Raw genomic sequence first — 16,807 nt, 5'->3', positions numbered from 1 at the left:
TTGCTTAAATAGATATATGTAACCCAATTACTAATACTGCACAGAATATGTATTGTGTGATTTCACTATTATTAAGAAAACTACTTACTTGCATGAAATGTATGTATTGACTGATGTAGAGTAGAAAGCACTTATGTATTAGACATAGTTTTTATGATAAATGGAAAATGTATTAGTTAAGGTATATGTTACAGACGATTAAGAGGAGAAAGAAGAGAAAGAGAAGACGGAGGCGCTGTTCAAGGGTACGCCGTAAGCAACTGAGGGCCATGGTGAAGGAGTTGGCAGAACTCCATTTGATGACGTCAGAGGAGAGCCTGGAAAGTCTGCGTATAAAAGACAGAGAGAGACTGAATTGTTGGAGACTGAATAGCGCAGTGTCCCTCGACGCCTGAAACCAGCTGATTGTACCTAAATTGAAACTTATTATTGTAACTTTTACTATTGTACTTTATATAACTTTTGTTAACTTTAATAAAACGTATATTATATTATAGGCAAGATATTGTCTACCAGAGTGATAATTTAAGAACCTTAAGCAAGAACTGACCACAGGGCAGTCTTCTGACCCAATTGTTGTACTTATTGAATGCTTAAGGTTTTGTCCAGATTCGACTTTCCTTACCTACCTGAGAATAATAAATAAATAAATAAAAAAGAAAGTTAAAGTCGAGGGAATTAAGACACATATTCAAGAGAATGAATCAATTTCACAGTTTGTTGATCAATTCCTGTGTGAATGAAGGATCTCATGATTCTCTATAGAAACCTCTGTGTGTGTGTGTGTGTGTGTGTGTGTGTGTATTTCAGTCACTTATGTAGTGATCATTTGATTTACAGCATTTATCATATTATTATAGTTGTTGTCAGGGTTGTGTTTAGTTTAGCTGTTTTTGTTCATATTTGAGTTTCCTCTTGATCTGTATTCCTCTGTTTCTGATTATTGTTCTGTGTATTCATTTACACTCCTGCTTCAGTTCAGTTCTGTTCTCAGTTCAGTTCATCACACACACGCACACACACACACACACACACAGAGAGAGAGAGAGAGAGATAGTCAGGACTCAACACAGTTCAACATCTGACACTGTGTGAGTGAAATGTGTTGTTTTCCTTCATTAATGTTGGTCAAAACACTGTAAAAGTTAATCAACACGCACCAATGCTACAATTTTCTAAATCTCATAATCATTTGTTAATAAGTCGTCAAGTCAAGTATATTTGTATAGCGCTTTTCACAATACAGATTGTATCAAAGCAGCTTCACAGTATTAAATTAAAATAATACAACAAGGTTTGTTTCTAGTAGAATTTATTGATTGTTAAAATTAAATTAAATATCCCCAAAATATCCCCAACTGAGCAAGCCAAAGGCATGTAATAAGGGATCCACTGGAGGCAAGTTGAGAAATGAGAACCCAAGTGCAGTTTATTGTAACTAAAATAAAACATGAAACAAAAACATGACGTGGCATGAAAACAAAAACCATGGCATGAACATGAAACTTACACTACAGCAGAATAACAGGAAACAATACTTGACCAAGACACATGGCAAACATGAGGGCTTAAATACACAGACTAATGACAAAACAAGGGACACCTGTGAACAATGATCAGACAATTAACAAATGACAAGACATGGCAGGATCACATGACAAACAGGGAATCACATGACAGACATGGAAACAAGACATGACACAGAAACATGACAAGAACAGACCCAAAACGTGACAGAATCCCCCCCTCTAAGGGCGTCTCCCGACGCCCAACAAAACCAAGACACAACATAAGACCAGGAGGGTGGTGGAGTGGAGGAGGTCATGGGGGAGGGATGGTGGGCCAGGCCCGTGCAGGGGGACAGGACATGGGACGTGGCATGGCGTGGACGGGCCTAGGTCGTGGCATGGCGTGGGCGGACCTGGGCCGTGGCAAGGTGTGGGCGGACCTGGGTCGTGGCATGGCGTGGGCGGACCTGGACCGTGGCAAGGCGTGGGCGGACCTGGGTCGTGGCAAGGCGTGGGCAGACCTGGACCGTGGCAAGGCGTGGGCAGACCTGGACCGTGGCAAGGCGTGGGCAGATCCGGCAGTGCAGGAAGCCAGGGCGGATCCGGCAGTGCAGGAAGCCAGGGCGGATCCGGCAGTGCAGGAAGCCAGGGCGGACCAGACAGTTCAGGTGGCCAGGGTGGACCAGACAGTTCAGGTGGCCAGGGTGGACCAGACAGCTCAGGTGGCCAGGGTGGACCAGACAGCTCAGGTGGCCAGGGTGGACCAGACAGCTCAGGGGACCATGGCGGCGCGGCCTCCATGGTCCTTTCAAGGACCCTACTGACCCCCCCCCCCCCCCCAAATTTTCTTGGGGACAGCTATGGGGTTATGGGCTGGAACAGACAACGGCTCAAGAACAGAAATGACGTGAAAAGTCTCAGCAGTCGTGATGTGAACAGTCTCTGGCTCGGCAGACGTGACGTGAACAGTCTCTGGCTCGGCAGACGTGACGTGAACAGGCTCTGGCTCGGCAGACGTGACGTGAACAGGCTCTGGCTCGGCAGACGTGACGTGAACAGGCTCTGGCTCGGCAGACGTGACGTGAACAGGCTCTGGCTCGGCAGACGTGACGTGAACAGGCTCTGGCTCGGCAGACGTGACGTGAAGCTCAGTCTCTGGATCGGCAGACGTGACGTGAAGCTCAGTCTCTGGATCGGCAGACGTGACGTGAAGCTCAGTCTCTGGATCGGCAGGCATGACGTGAACTTCAAATGTATGCACTGACCACACACACCATATGGCTGTGGCCATAATTGTTAGTGTAGCCATAACTGAGGGCTCAGGTTCAGGCGTGGCGGCGGCCATCTTGTCAGGAGACAGGCTCGGTGGCGGCCATCTTGTCAGGAGACACAGGCTCGGCGGCGGCCATCTTGTCAGGAGACACAGGCTCGGCGGCGGCCATCTTGTCAGGAGACACAGGCTCGGCGGCGGCCATCTTGTCAGGAGACACAGGCTCGGCGGCAGCCATCTTGTCAGGAGACACAGGCTCGGCGGCAGCCGTGGCGTGAACAGATTCAGACTTGGCAGGCGTGACGTGAAGAGACCCAGACATGGCAGACATGACGTGAAGAGATTCAGGCTTGGCAGACATGACATGAAGAGATTCAGGCTTGGCAGACATGACATGAAGAGATTCAGGCTTGGCAGACATGACGTGAAGAGATTCAGGCTTGGCAGACATGACGTGAAGAGATTCAGGCTTGGCAGACATGACATGAAGAGATTCAGGCTTGGCAGACATGACGTGAAGAGATTCAGGCTTGGCAGACATGACGTGAAGAGATTCAGGCTTGGCATGGAGAGACTCAGGCAAGGCAGACATGGCGTGGAGTGGCTGAGGCTTGGTGAATATTGTGGAGTTGTGGGGTTCTTCCTCAAACCTCACGTTCTCCGCCTCACCCATTGTGTAATTAGAACCAGTTAAAAACAAAATAAAGTCTATTCGCTGGCATAGTGTAGAATGGTGATCAAACGAAGGCATTAACTCAGCGAGTTCATCATCCAATCCATTTTGAAAGCACCATTTTAAATAAGTCTCATCCCAAGGTACCTGATCCGTGAAACATAGAAAATCCTTAATATACGCTTCCAGGGGACGATTCCCCTGACGTAGATTTAGGAGTGCAGCTGCTGGGTTCATGGTAGGTCAAGTATTCTGTAATAAGGGATCCACTGGAGGCTAAGGATGGCTGAAGCGAAACAGTCGTTCCGAAGCTTTGCGAGATCCCGAAGCGCAGATGTGTCGAAACACTGATCCGAAGCGTGATTCGAAACACCCATGTCACGTGACTATGACCAAACGAAGCCTCGAAGTGTTTCACTAGTGTTTCATCAGGTGTGGTCCGCCGAATCAGCGTTTGATTGACACGGTCGGGAACAGACCACACAATCGCACATCTGTATAAAAGTGAAATAAACGCATTTTGACCTCGTGGGTTTTTGTGAGAGGAGTTTGATTTTGAGATAGCGGATTTTTGGTGATATAGTGACATTTTTGTTTATCATGCGATTTGATTAGTTATAGGCAATTTAGACTTACATTTAAATTTACACAACACATTGACTGATAGGCTAGAGACAGACAGAGTATACATATAGTGACACATTAATAGATACATAGATATAAATATATATAGACAGCTAGATTAATAGATAGATACATATATAGATAGATTACAGATACATATATAAATACATATATTATAGATCGATACATATATAGATACATAGATTATAGATACATATCTAGATACATAGATCGATTCATATATAGATAGATTTGGATAGATAGATAAAATGGAGGCTCCCCAGAAGAGATGCCGTACATCAGTGGTGTGGGAGCATTTCCATTTAGAAACCCCAAATAAAGTGAGATGTGTGTATTGTGATCGGCAGCTAGCCTACTGCAACAATACATCATCCATGATGCGCCATTTGACAAGCAACAAGTGTCCCTTGTGAGAGGATTTTTTCAAAGGCTGGAGAAATTATCTGTAAAAAAAGAAGTAGGCTAAGTCCTTCCACAGCAGATAAATTAATATTTTTGAATAAAAATCTCTAAAAAAGTGAGACATTGTGGCTTGATTTCTTTTATTAATATTCATTTTTCATGACCAAAATAACATTATGCACAGTGAGGAGCCTATAGGTTACAAGCTTCACATATTAGAACATTATAATAATAAAAAAACAACACATTTTTTTAATGGCTCGTCAAGGTTGTTTCAGATCAACACCTGCAAGTGACCACTAGGTGTCACCGTTGAGACGGGTGTCGGATTGATTCGAAGCCTCGAAACAATATGGCACATTTGGTTCAACTGTTTCATTGGTTCACGAGGCCTCGATTTTGCCATCACTACTGGAGGCAAGTTGAGAAATGAGAACCCAAGTGCAGTTTATTGTAACTAAAATAAAACATGAAACAAAAACAAAAACATGACGTGGCATGAAAACAAAAACCATGGCATGAACATGAAACTTACACTACAGCAGAATAACAGGAAACAATACTTGACCAAGACACATGGCAAACATGAGGGCTTAAATACACAGACTAATGACAAAACAAGGGACACCTGTGAACAATGATCAGACAATTAACAAATGACAAGACATGGCAGGATCACATGACAAACAGGGAATCACATGACAGACATGGAAACAAGACATGACACAGAAACATGACAAGAACAGACCCAAAACGTGACAAGGCAACAGTGGCAAGGAACCGAAAAACTCCATCAAGTGACCTAATGGTGTCCTAAAACTCCATCAGGTGACCAAATGGAGAAAAAAAAAAAACCTTGGGAGAACCCAGGCTCAGTCGGGGGCCAGTTCTCCTCTGGCATTTATGAGCTAGAGGCCGGATTGTAGTTTGAACTGTAAGATTATATGAATGCCTGGCTGAAGAGATGCGACTTTAATCTAGTTTTAAACTGGGAGAGCGAGTCTGAGCAACGAACAGTATCAGGAAGACTATTCCAGAGTTTTGGAGCCAAATGTGAAAATGCTCTCCCTCCTTTGGTGGTTCTGGATATCCTAGGTATGACCAAAAGCCTTGAATTTAGTGATCTTAAAGAGCGCGATGGATTATAGGGCAATAGAAGATCCGTTAAATAGACTGGAGCTAAGCCGTTTAGGGCAGGGGTCACCAAACTTTTTTCTCTGGGGGCCACATTATCGTTCCTGACTGTGATGGGGGGCCGGGGCCGGGTCAGCTATATATAATTGTATGACCCAGACCAAAATGACCACCAGCAGGCCTCATTGTGTTGTAGAGATTACTAGCCTGGCACAGCCATCCCCACTACTATATCCACACTACTATATCAACACTTGATTCCTGGCAAATATTTGTTTATCTTTACTAGTGGTTTGCAAAAGTTGTAATCGAGTCTTCACACTTTGTTTTAATTAAAGTTATTCTTCACAAATAATCGTTGGTTTCACTGTTCTTTGAAAACTCTGCACTCTCTTTTAGGGGTGGAACGGTACACAGAAGTCACAGACATCACTGTTCGGTACGAGTTCAGTACAATGGAGGGAAAAGCAAAACAAAAATGCAGAAGGCTTATGCATGTCTCATTTTTTTAAAATAAGTTTTATTAATAAAGTAAAGGCATAGAACCAGTTTATTTGTGCACTGACAATAGTTTTATATAAGTAGTTAATTAATTCAATTAATAAAAAGTTAATTGTTTGGTAATTGTACCTGAATGAATTGAAAATTAATCTGCTACATTTCAGATTAATATATTTGTTTTCCTTAAAAAATGTATTAACAGTGTCTTAAACACTTTGCAGTTTGAATGATGTCCTGCATAAACTAAATGACGGAGTATGTTTTTATGTTTCCACTGTTCGATCGCGGCCGCGCCTCACACACGCACACGCACACAAATATAAGTAAACACTTTACGACTTTTCGATCGCGCCCACACCTCTCTTTCAACATATTCCAGCATAGCAATCTTTACATCGCAGCCTGCTTCAGAGCTTCAGAGCTAAGGCGGAGCTACAGATTAGGTGTCCCTAAAGAATCCGCGTATCTAACAGTAGTTCCGCATTACATTAATTAAATTGCACGCGAGTTTTATTTATTTTTATACCGTGTATTCTCCGTGTAAATGTATGCACCAAACCGTGACGCCCGTACCATGACGTACCGTCCATGACGACTTTTGGGGATTGCCTCATAGGGCCGGTTCAAGTAGTGGGGGGCAGAGGGGCTGGGGGGCCAGTCAAAGGGGGGTGGCGGGCCTGAGTCGGCCCGCGGGCCTTAGTTTGGTGACCCCTGGCTTAGGGCTTTATAAGTCAGTAGCAATACCTTGTAATTAATACGGAACTTTATAGGTAACCAATGCAGTGATGATAAAATCGGTGTTATATGATCATATTTTCTTGATCTAGTAAGAACTCTAGCGGCGGCATTTTGGACTAACTGTAGCTTGTTTATTGAGGATGCAGAACAACCAGCTAATAAAGCATTACAGTAATCTAGTCTCGAGGTCATGAATGCATGAACTAACTTTTCTGCATCAGAAACTGATAGCATATTACGTAGCTTAGCAATGTTTCTAAGGTGGAAAAAGGCTGTTTTTGTAACATATGAAATATGATTTTCAAAAGACAGGTTGCAATCTAGTATAACACCCAGGTCTTTTACTGTAGAGGATAAAGTAACAGGACATCCTATGATGTTAAAGTTGTATTGTGCGAGGTTTTGTGGGCGGTTTTTTGAACCGATAAGTATTACCTCTGTCTTGTCTGGATTTAATAAAAGAAAATTACGCGTCATCCAATCTTTTATATCTTTAACACACTCTGTCAATTTGGAAAAGTTAGCGTTTTCATCCGGCCGTGATGAAATATATATTTGAGTGTCATCAGCATAACAATGTAAACTAATTCCATGTTTCCTTATAATATTTCCAAGTGGCATCATATATATTGAGAATAACAGAGGGCCTAACACAGATCCCTGCGGCACTCCATAGTTTACTGGAGTTATGATCGATTTTTCTCCATTTAAATAGACAAAATGGTAGCGGTCAGATAGGTATGATTTGAACCAGCTTAATGCTTGTCCTTGAACACCAGTATAATTTTGTAGTCGATCTAAGAGTATTGTGTGATCTATAGTATCGAACGCAGCACTAAGATCAAGTAAAACTAGTATTGAGATACAGCCTTGGTCAGAAGCTAAAAGTAAATCATTTGTGATTTTAACGAGCGCAGTTTCAGTGCTATGGTGTGGCCTGAATCCAGACTGAAACTTTTCATAGATATCATTTTGTTGCAAGAAAGAGCCCAGTTGAGCGGACACCACTTTTTCTAATATTTTAGACATAAATGGAAGATTTGGAATGGGTCTATAATTTGGGTTTCTTAATGAGAGGTTTTATAACTGCCAGTTTAAATGTTCTTGGAACATGACCTAAAGATAAAGACGAGTTAATAATATTGAGGAGAGGCTCTTCCACTACAGGTAACACTTCTTTCAATAGTTTAATTGGTATAGGATCTAATAAACATGTTGTTGTTTTAGATGAAGTGATAAGTTTATTTAACTCTTTTTGTTCTATAATTGTAAAGCACTGTAATTGTTCTTGCGGGGTGATAATTGAGGCTGAATTATAAGACGCAATTGAAGATTGAACGTTTACAATTGTGGTTCTGATGCTTTCTATTTTCTCAGTGAAGAAGTTCATGAAATCATTACTACTGAACTGTAACGGGATATTTTGTTCGGGTGACGTCTGTTTATTTGTTAGTCTAGCCACGGTGTTAAATAAAAACCTTGGATTGTTTTGGTTGTTTTCTATTAGTTTGCGGAGGTGCTCGGCCCTGGCCGCTTTTAGGGTCTTTTTATAACGTGACATACTGTCTTTCCACGCGATTCTAAAGACCTCTAAATTAGTTTGTTTCCATTTACGCTCTAAAATACGGGTTTCTCTCTTTAGAACATGCGTAGTATTGTTGTACCATGGTGCTTTAATTTTCTCTCTGACCTTTTTTAATTTAATAGGTGCAACCACATCCAATGTTCTAGAGAGAATGGTGCTCATAGTGCTAGTTAGTTCTTCTAGTTCATCTGTTTGTTTGGGTTCAGGCAGCAGCTGAGACAGATTAGATAAGCAATTTGAGAAATTATCTATGGTGGATGGAAGGATTGTTCTGCCTGGTTGATAACGCGGCCCCGCATGACATATTATAGCAGTACGTAATATGCAAGTTACCATGTAATGATCAGTGACATCATCACTTTGTGGAATGATATCTATATCGGTTGGATCGGTTCCATGTGATATAATTAAATCGAGTGTTTGATTAAGAAGATGACCCCAAATGAATTTAATAAATCTGTAAACGCAGCCCCTAACGCATCATTTGGATTATCTACGTGTATGTTAACCCCCTGAGGTCTACGGTATCGCCGGCGATACCAGCTCGCTTTTTTTTTATCAATGTAAAAGAAACTCATAAATACTCTGTTGACTTTGATTTTCCATAGGAGTTTCATACATCAATCGATTCTGTTAAATGTGTATTATTTTTGTGTATACTCACAATAAAAACAAAGTGTTGTGCTTTTTGCCAAATAAAGAAAAATAAACACGAAGCGAGTTCTGCCTTCTCTCTGCCAGTGAAGTCCATTCTGAAACGCGTCCGAAAATGAACAATAACTGAGCGAATACTCAGTCAAACAGGCATACAGACACACAGGCATGAAGCTTGAATTCTCGTCTTTTAAATGAAGTAATTTATATAAAAAACAAATATCTTCATCTTGTGAAATCTGTATTAAAAGAGAGCGATTCCAGTCGAGCTCATCTCATCTCATTACGTTATAATCGGCCCCGCCCACGGAGAGCGCGCGCTATTCAAACGCAAATGACTGAGACGATCCCATACAAACTGTGAACGCCCACATATCAGCTCGAGAAAACACATCAAGTTTATTCAGATAAGTGTAGTTGTCTACACTGTCTCGCAGCGCTGTGAGGAATAATAATAATGGAAAACTTACCTCAGAAGTGCTGGTATTTCGAGGAGCAACGGATGGAATAATGTAGTAAGTTTTTTTTTTCATTCTCAAGTAAATCGCGTTTCTGTGTGAATGAATGAACGCAGAGATGCGCTGTTTAAATTTGAATTGCGTTTCTGTGTGTGAATAAATGATCTGCTTTTAGCAAACTATTTTGCTATACTGAGTAAAATCGATTGAAATATGTTGAAATAAAATGTATTTGTATAAGCAACGTATTAAACTGCAAATTAACATTTATATTCCTTATAATAAAAACGAAAGACCTATGTTACAGACATATGAAAGACAACATTTCGTTGATTAGTTTTGGATAGATTACACATTTTTACTGTAAAATATCTGCCACCTCAAATAAGCTTTTGTTTGCCAATTTTTGCTAATATGTTAAATATAGTATGTTTTGTCAATGCAGGCTATATTCGAAGTTTGAAATATGTATGATAAAATGTATACTTTAGTTTTTACAAAGAAAGATTACACTTCAATTGTTGTTGTAATTGTAACCTTTTTAATAAAAAAAAATATATTTACAAGGTAGATGTAAACAAATTTTAAAAGGTAAATATAAGCATTTTCTTTAAATAATTTTTATTGTGTTTTATTATTGACAAATTTGGGGAGAGGATACATATTCCAAAACTGAAAATACAGTATGAGAATTAACTGCACAATTAATAGACATGTTTTCCTTGGATATTATACAATTTGCAAGCAAAATTTGTAAAAAAAAAAAAAAAATTGACATGCTTCCAACTGTGAACCAATTTGGTAGAATATATATATATATATATATATATATATATATATATATATATATATATATATATATATATATATATATTGCTCTTGCATTCTTTCTTGTGGCTATAGGTGACACACCTGAATGAATGGCTCATTAAGTATGCGGGCCCCATTGTCTCCTGAGGTGTGAACCACTACATATGCATGATGCTGTTGAATGGTTGACGCCCCTTGCGCATATTGCCTTTACAAACAAAAAGTGTTTTACAAGATTTAAATCAATGTATTGTGTTATGTGAATGATAAGGGCAGGATGATTTTCACATCATTTTGAAGAAAAAACTCTAGGCAAAGACATCAATTAGTCAAAAGTCTTATTGACACATATTTAGTATGTGTTTTGTGGCCTTATTTCAGAAACTTTAGTTTTTAGTTTTTTCAATAACCATGCATAAATATTATTCTCTCAAAAATACAAACATGTACATGCATGTTGCTCACATATTATGGTAGCCCTGTTTGTGCTAAATAGAGTGTAATTATACCTTTGCCATTAATATGTTTATAAGCAACTGAAAAAAGCACAAATGTCAGGGCATGTCAGAACATCTCAAGGACCCCAAAAACCCCTCAGACCTCAGAGGGTTAACATATTAGCAAAAATTGGCAAACAAAAGCTTATTTGAGGTGGCAGATATTTTACAGTAAAAATGTGTAATCTATCCAAAACTAATCAACGAAATGTTGTCTTTCATATGTCTGTAACATAGGTCTTTCGTTTTTATTATAAGGAATATAAATGTTAATTTGCAGTTTAATACGTTGCTTATACAAATACATTTTATTTCAACATATTTCAATCGATTTTACTCAGTATAGCAAAATAGTTTGCTAAAAGCAGATCATTTATTCACACACAGAAACGCAATTCAAATTTAAACAGCGCATCTCTGCGTTCATTCATTCACACAGAAACGCGATTTACTTGAGAATGAAAAAAAAAACTTACTACATTATTCCATCCGTTGCTCCTCGAAATACCAGCACTTCTGAGGTAAGTTTTCCATTATTATTATTCCTCACAGCGCTGCGAGACAGTGTAGACAAGTACACTTATCTGAATAAACTTGATGTGTTTTCTCGAGCTGATATGTGGGCGTTCACAGTTTGTATGGGATCGTCTCAGTCATTTGCGTTTGAATAGCGCGCGCTCTCCGTGGGCGGGGCCGATTATAACGTAATGAGATGAGATGAGCTCGACTGGAATCGCTCTCTTTTAATACAGATTTCACAAGATGAAGATATTTGTTTTTTATATAAATTACTTCATTTAAAAGACGAGAATTCAAGCTTCATGCCTGTGTGTCTGTATGCCTGTTTGACTGAGTATTCGCTCAGTTATTGTTCATTTTCGGACGCGTTTCAGAATGGACTTCACTGGCAGAGAGAAGGCAGAACTCGCTTCGTGTTTATTTTTCTTTATTTGGCAAAAAGCACAACACTTTGTTTTTATTGTGAGTATACACAAAAATAATACACATTTAACAGAATCGATTGATGTATGAAACTCCTATGGAAAATCAAAGTCAACAGAGTATTTATGAGTTTCTTTTACATTGATAAAAAAAAAAGCGAGCTGGTATCGCCGGCGATACCGTAGACCTCAGGGGGTTAAATATAGTATGTTTTGTCAATGTAGGCTATATTCGAAGTTTGAAATATGTATGATAAAATGTATACTTTAGTTTTTACAAAGAAAGATTACACTTCAATTGTTGTTGTAATTGTAACCTTTTTAATAAAAAAATATATATTTACAAGGTAGATGTAAACAAATTTTAAAAGGTAAATATAAGCATTTTCTTTAAATAATTTTTATTGTGTTTTATTATTGACAAATTTGGGGAGAGGATACATATTCCAAAACTGAAAATACAGTATGAGAATTAACTGCACAATTAATTTTACATGTTTTCCTTGGATATTATACAATTTGCAAGCAAAATTTGTAAAAAAAAAAAAAAATTGACATGCTTCCAACTGTGAACCAATTTGGTAGAATATATATATATATATATATATATATATATATATATATATATATATATATATATATATATATATTGCTCTTGCATTCTTTCTTGTGGCTATAGGTGACACACCTGAATGAATGGCTCATTAAGTATGCGGGCCCCATTGTCTCCTGAGGTGTGAACCACTACATATGCATGATGCTGTTGAATGGTTGACGCCCCTTGCGCATATTGCCTTTACAAACAAAAAGTGTTTTACAAGATTTAAATCAATGTATTGTGTTATGTGAATGATAAGGGCAGGATGATTTTCACATCATTTTGAAGAAAAAACTCTAGGCAAAGACATCAATTAGTCAAAAGTCTTATTGACACATATTTAGTATGTGTTTTGTGGCCTTATTTCAGAAACTTTAGTTTTTAGTTTTTTCAATAACCATGCATAAATATTATTCTCTCAAAAATACAAACATGTACATGCATGTTGCTCACATATTATGGTAGCCCTGTTTGTGCTAAATAGAGTGTAATTATACCTTTGCCATTAATATGTTTATAAGCAACTGAAAAAAGCACAAATGTCAGGGCATGTCAGAACATCTCAAGGACCCCAAAAACCCCTCAGACCTCAGAGGGTTAAAATCTCCAACAATTAATGCTTTATCGACATTGACTAATAGGTCTGAGAGAAAATCTGCAAACTCTTTTAGGAAATCAGCGTAAGGCCCTGGCGGTCTATATACGGTAAGCAAGGCTAGAGATAATAGGGATGTTTTTCTAACATCTAAGAGCGTAACATTTAGTACAAGTACTTCAAACGAAAAATATACTTATAACCCGTTTTCTGAGTAACATTGAGAATATCTCTATAGATTGTTGCAACACCGCCGCCACGACCAATCAGACGGGGCTCATGCTTATAACAGTATCCTGATGGAGTAGACTCATTTAGACCGAAATAATCATTTGGTTTAAGCCAGGTTTCAGTAAGGCAAAGTACATCGAAGCTATTATCTGTGACTATTTCATTTACAATAACTGCCTTAGGTGTGAGTGATCTAATGTTTAGAAGACCTAGCTTTAGAAATGGTTTTTGTTTACAAATAGCAACATTTTCTGTTTTAATAACAATTAGATTTTTTCTAGATCCTGCAGTAGATTTATTATTTGATCTCACTAAACGAGGAATAGACACGGTTTCTATGCAATGTTCTACACTAGTATTTATATCAGTTAAATTGGTGCAGCAGAGACTATGATTTGGATTTTTGGTTACTAGTCAAACGGTATTTAACATTTTGGAGATGTTATCCGACAGAAGATCTGCTCCGAATTTGCTTGGGTGTAAGCCATCAGCACGGAAAAGCCTAGGACGCTCCCAAAACAGATTCCAATTATTTACAAAGAGCAGTTTCTGCTCATTGCACCATGACATTAACCATTCATTTAGCGCAAATAATCTGCTGAACTTTTCATGCCCTAGTCGGTACGTGGGAAGCGGTCCTGACACAATGATCGTTGTTTCAGGCTATGTGCTGCGTACCGTATCGATCAGGCTCCTGAAGTCTTTCTTCAGAACCTCTGTCTGGCGCAGCCTGATGTCGTTCACTCCCGCATGCAGGACCACAGTTCCGATGCGCTCATCACCGTTCAGAATCTCGGGAACGCGAGCAGCGATTTCAGAAACACGAGCACCAGGAAAGCAGTGACTGTGCACCTTACTTTTACCTAACGTAAAAGTAAGTTTTACCTAACGTAAAAGTAAGGTGCAAAAGTAATGAATAAACAAGTATTCATTACTTCAATTATATCATTGTATCTACATAAATTTTTAGTTAACTGTGATTTTCTATATGTACATTTCTGAAATACATAACTTTGACAGTTTCCTCTGATATCAGATCACTGTAAATTGTAATATGGACTCATGCATTTTCTGTAAAGCTGCTTTGAAATGATGTGTATTGTGAAAAACGCTGTACAAATAAATGTGAATTGAATTGAATTGAATTGAATTAAATGAGTTTTATCTAATAAATCTGTTACTTCTTCCACACACAGTTTCACACTGTCACACTCTCACACCACATGGACTCTTGGGCTGCGTCCCAAACCGCATACTCAATGAGGAGGGACTTCATTTCAATAAGTACTTACTGAACGAGCGCTAAAAGAGTAGGTACTATATAGCCAGATCTCGTTAAGTATGAATGTGATCCGGACATCATCCGCCATGTTGACGTTATCATGTGACCTATGACGATATCTTCTTCTTCTTCTTGTTATGGAGGCAGAATTGTCTCAAATATAATTCATGCAAAAATATGATTCACACATGCGTAGACAATTTCACATGCATGAAACCTAATTCACATACACACAAAAAACAATTCACGTGGGTGAAAAAAACCTAAAATTCACAAAAAGCAATTCACATGCGCAAAATAAAATTATATATTCGTAAAATACATTTCACAAATGCAAAACACAATTCGTAGATATACAACTGTGCACAAAAACTATGAAGGTATTTTTGGTGCAAATCAACTGAACGCCTGTGACAGTGAAATCTGTAGTTGTAGAGAATAGCCACACATGTGTATCAGTGAAGTTGAAGTCACAGAGAGAAATGTGTTTACGAGTTTCTTAATTAGCGATTTGTAGAATAGGATTTGTCCGCCTGCAATGAAGAATTTGAGAAGGTGTAACTGTTGTGTTGTGTTTGTGGAAGAGAAAGTATTTTGCAAAGTTTGCAACTCTTAAAACATTTCTCTCTGTGACTTCAAATTCAGTGATACACATGTGTGGCTATTCTCTACAACTACAGATTTCACTGTCACAGGCGTTCAGTTGATTTGCACCGAAAATACCTTCATATTGTTCCTCGTTCCTGCGATGCGAACACGCCAACATCCGTGAACTTCCACCAGTAGTTCTATAGGAGCGATGAAAGAGGTTCCTCTGGTAGTGTGGTCCGGGGCTGAAGCCTGAGAGCAGGTTATTCCTGCAATCCTGCAGACTGTAGACACTGCTGTCGTGCAAATGAATGCCAAAACACATTAAAAGTTTTCTGTCTTGAGTTGAAACGGTGTTGTGTTAGCGGCCCCTAAGTTAATAACTAATGATCGCTGCGACGGAAGTGAATCAATCAAACTAACTTTAGCTGGACAATAACTTAATTCCAGAGCTGATATAAAGCCAAAACAACGTCTCTGTTACTGTAATCTCCTATTATCACTGTAAAGCTGCTATGAAACAATCTACATTGTTAAAAGCGCTATAAATGAAGTGACTTGACTTCAGTTATGAATGGAAGCTTGTTTCCAGCACAGAATAAAAAACATTTTAAAAGATAATTGTGACTTTTTTGACCTCACAATTGTGAGTTTATATCTCGCAATTCTGACTTTCTAACATGCAGTAACGACTTTATATCATGCTATTCTGACTTTATTTCCCAATTGCGTGTTATAAAGTCGAAAACTTTCAAATTAATAAACTCGAAATTGCGTCAAATAAACTCGCAATTTACCTTTTTCCCCTCAGAATTGCATGTTTATATCTCGCTATTTTTTGAGTTTCTCTCTCACAATTCTTACTTTATAACGCGCAATTGAGAAATTTATATCACGTGATTCTTGAGATATAGCCTAATGTCAGATTTGAGTGATAAAAAGTCCCAATTAACTTTTTAATAAGGGTTTATATAGCCCATGTATTTTTAAGTAACACAGGAGATTAACGATTTCCACCATTTCTCTCTACTGTAAATCAAGCAGCCTTTCACAAATACTGTGACTTATATTACTATTTGAGTGACAGAGACTTTAAAAGGAACTGATTTTAATTATACAAACACGATTCCAAAAAAGTTGGGACACTGTACAAATTGTGAATAAAAACAGAATGCAATGATGTGGAAGTTTCAAATTTCAATATTTTATTCAGAATACAACATAGATGACATATCAAATGTTAAAACTGAGAAAATGTATAATTTTAAGGGAAAAATAAGTTGATTTTAAATTTCATGACATCAACACATCTCAAAAAAGTTGGGACAAGGCCATGTTTACCACTGTGTGGCATCCCCTCTTCTTTTTATAACAGTCTGCAAACGTCTGGGGACTGAGGAGACAAGTTGCTCAAGTTTAGGAATAGGAATGTTGTCCCATTCTTGTCTAATACAGGCTTCTAGTTGCTCAACTGTCTTAGGTCTTCTTTGTCGCATCTTCCTCTTTATGATTCGCCAAATGTTTTCTATGGGTGAAAGATCTGGACTGCAGGCTGGCCATTTTAGTACCCGGATCCTTCTTCTACGCAGCCATGATTGATGCAGTATGTGGTCTGGCATTGTCATGTTGGAAAATGCAAGGTCTTCCCTGAAAGAGACGACGTCTGGATGGGAGCATATGTTGTTCTAGAACTTGGA

Source organism: Leuciscus leuciscus (assembly GCF_965113295.1).
Source record: "Leuciscus leuciscus genome assembly, chromosome: 4".
NCBI lineage: Eukaryota > Metazoa > Chordata > Actinopteri > Cypriniformes > Leuciscidae > Leuciscus > Leuciscus leuciscus.
Note: the sequence above shows the minus strand (reverse complement) of the source record.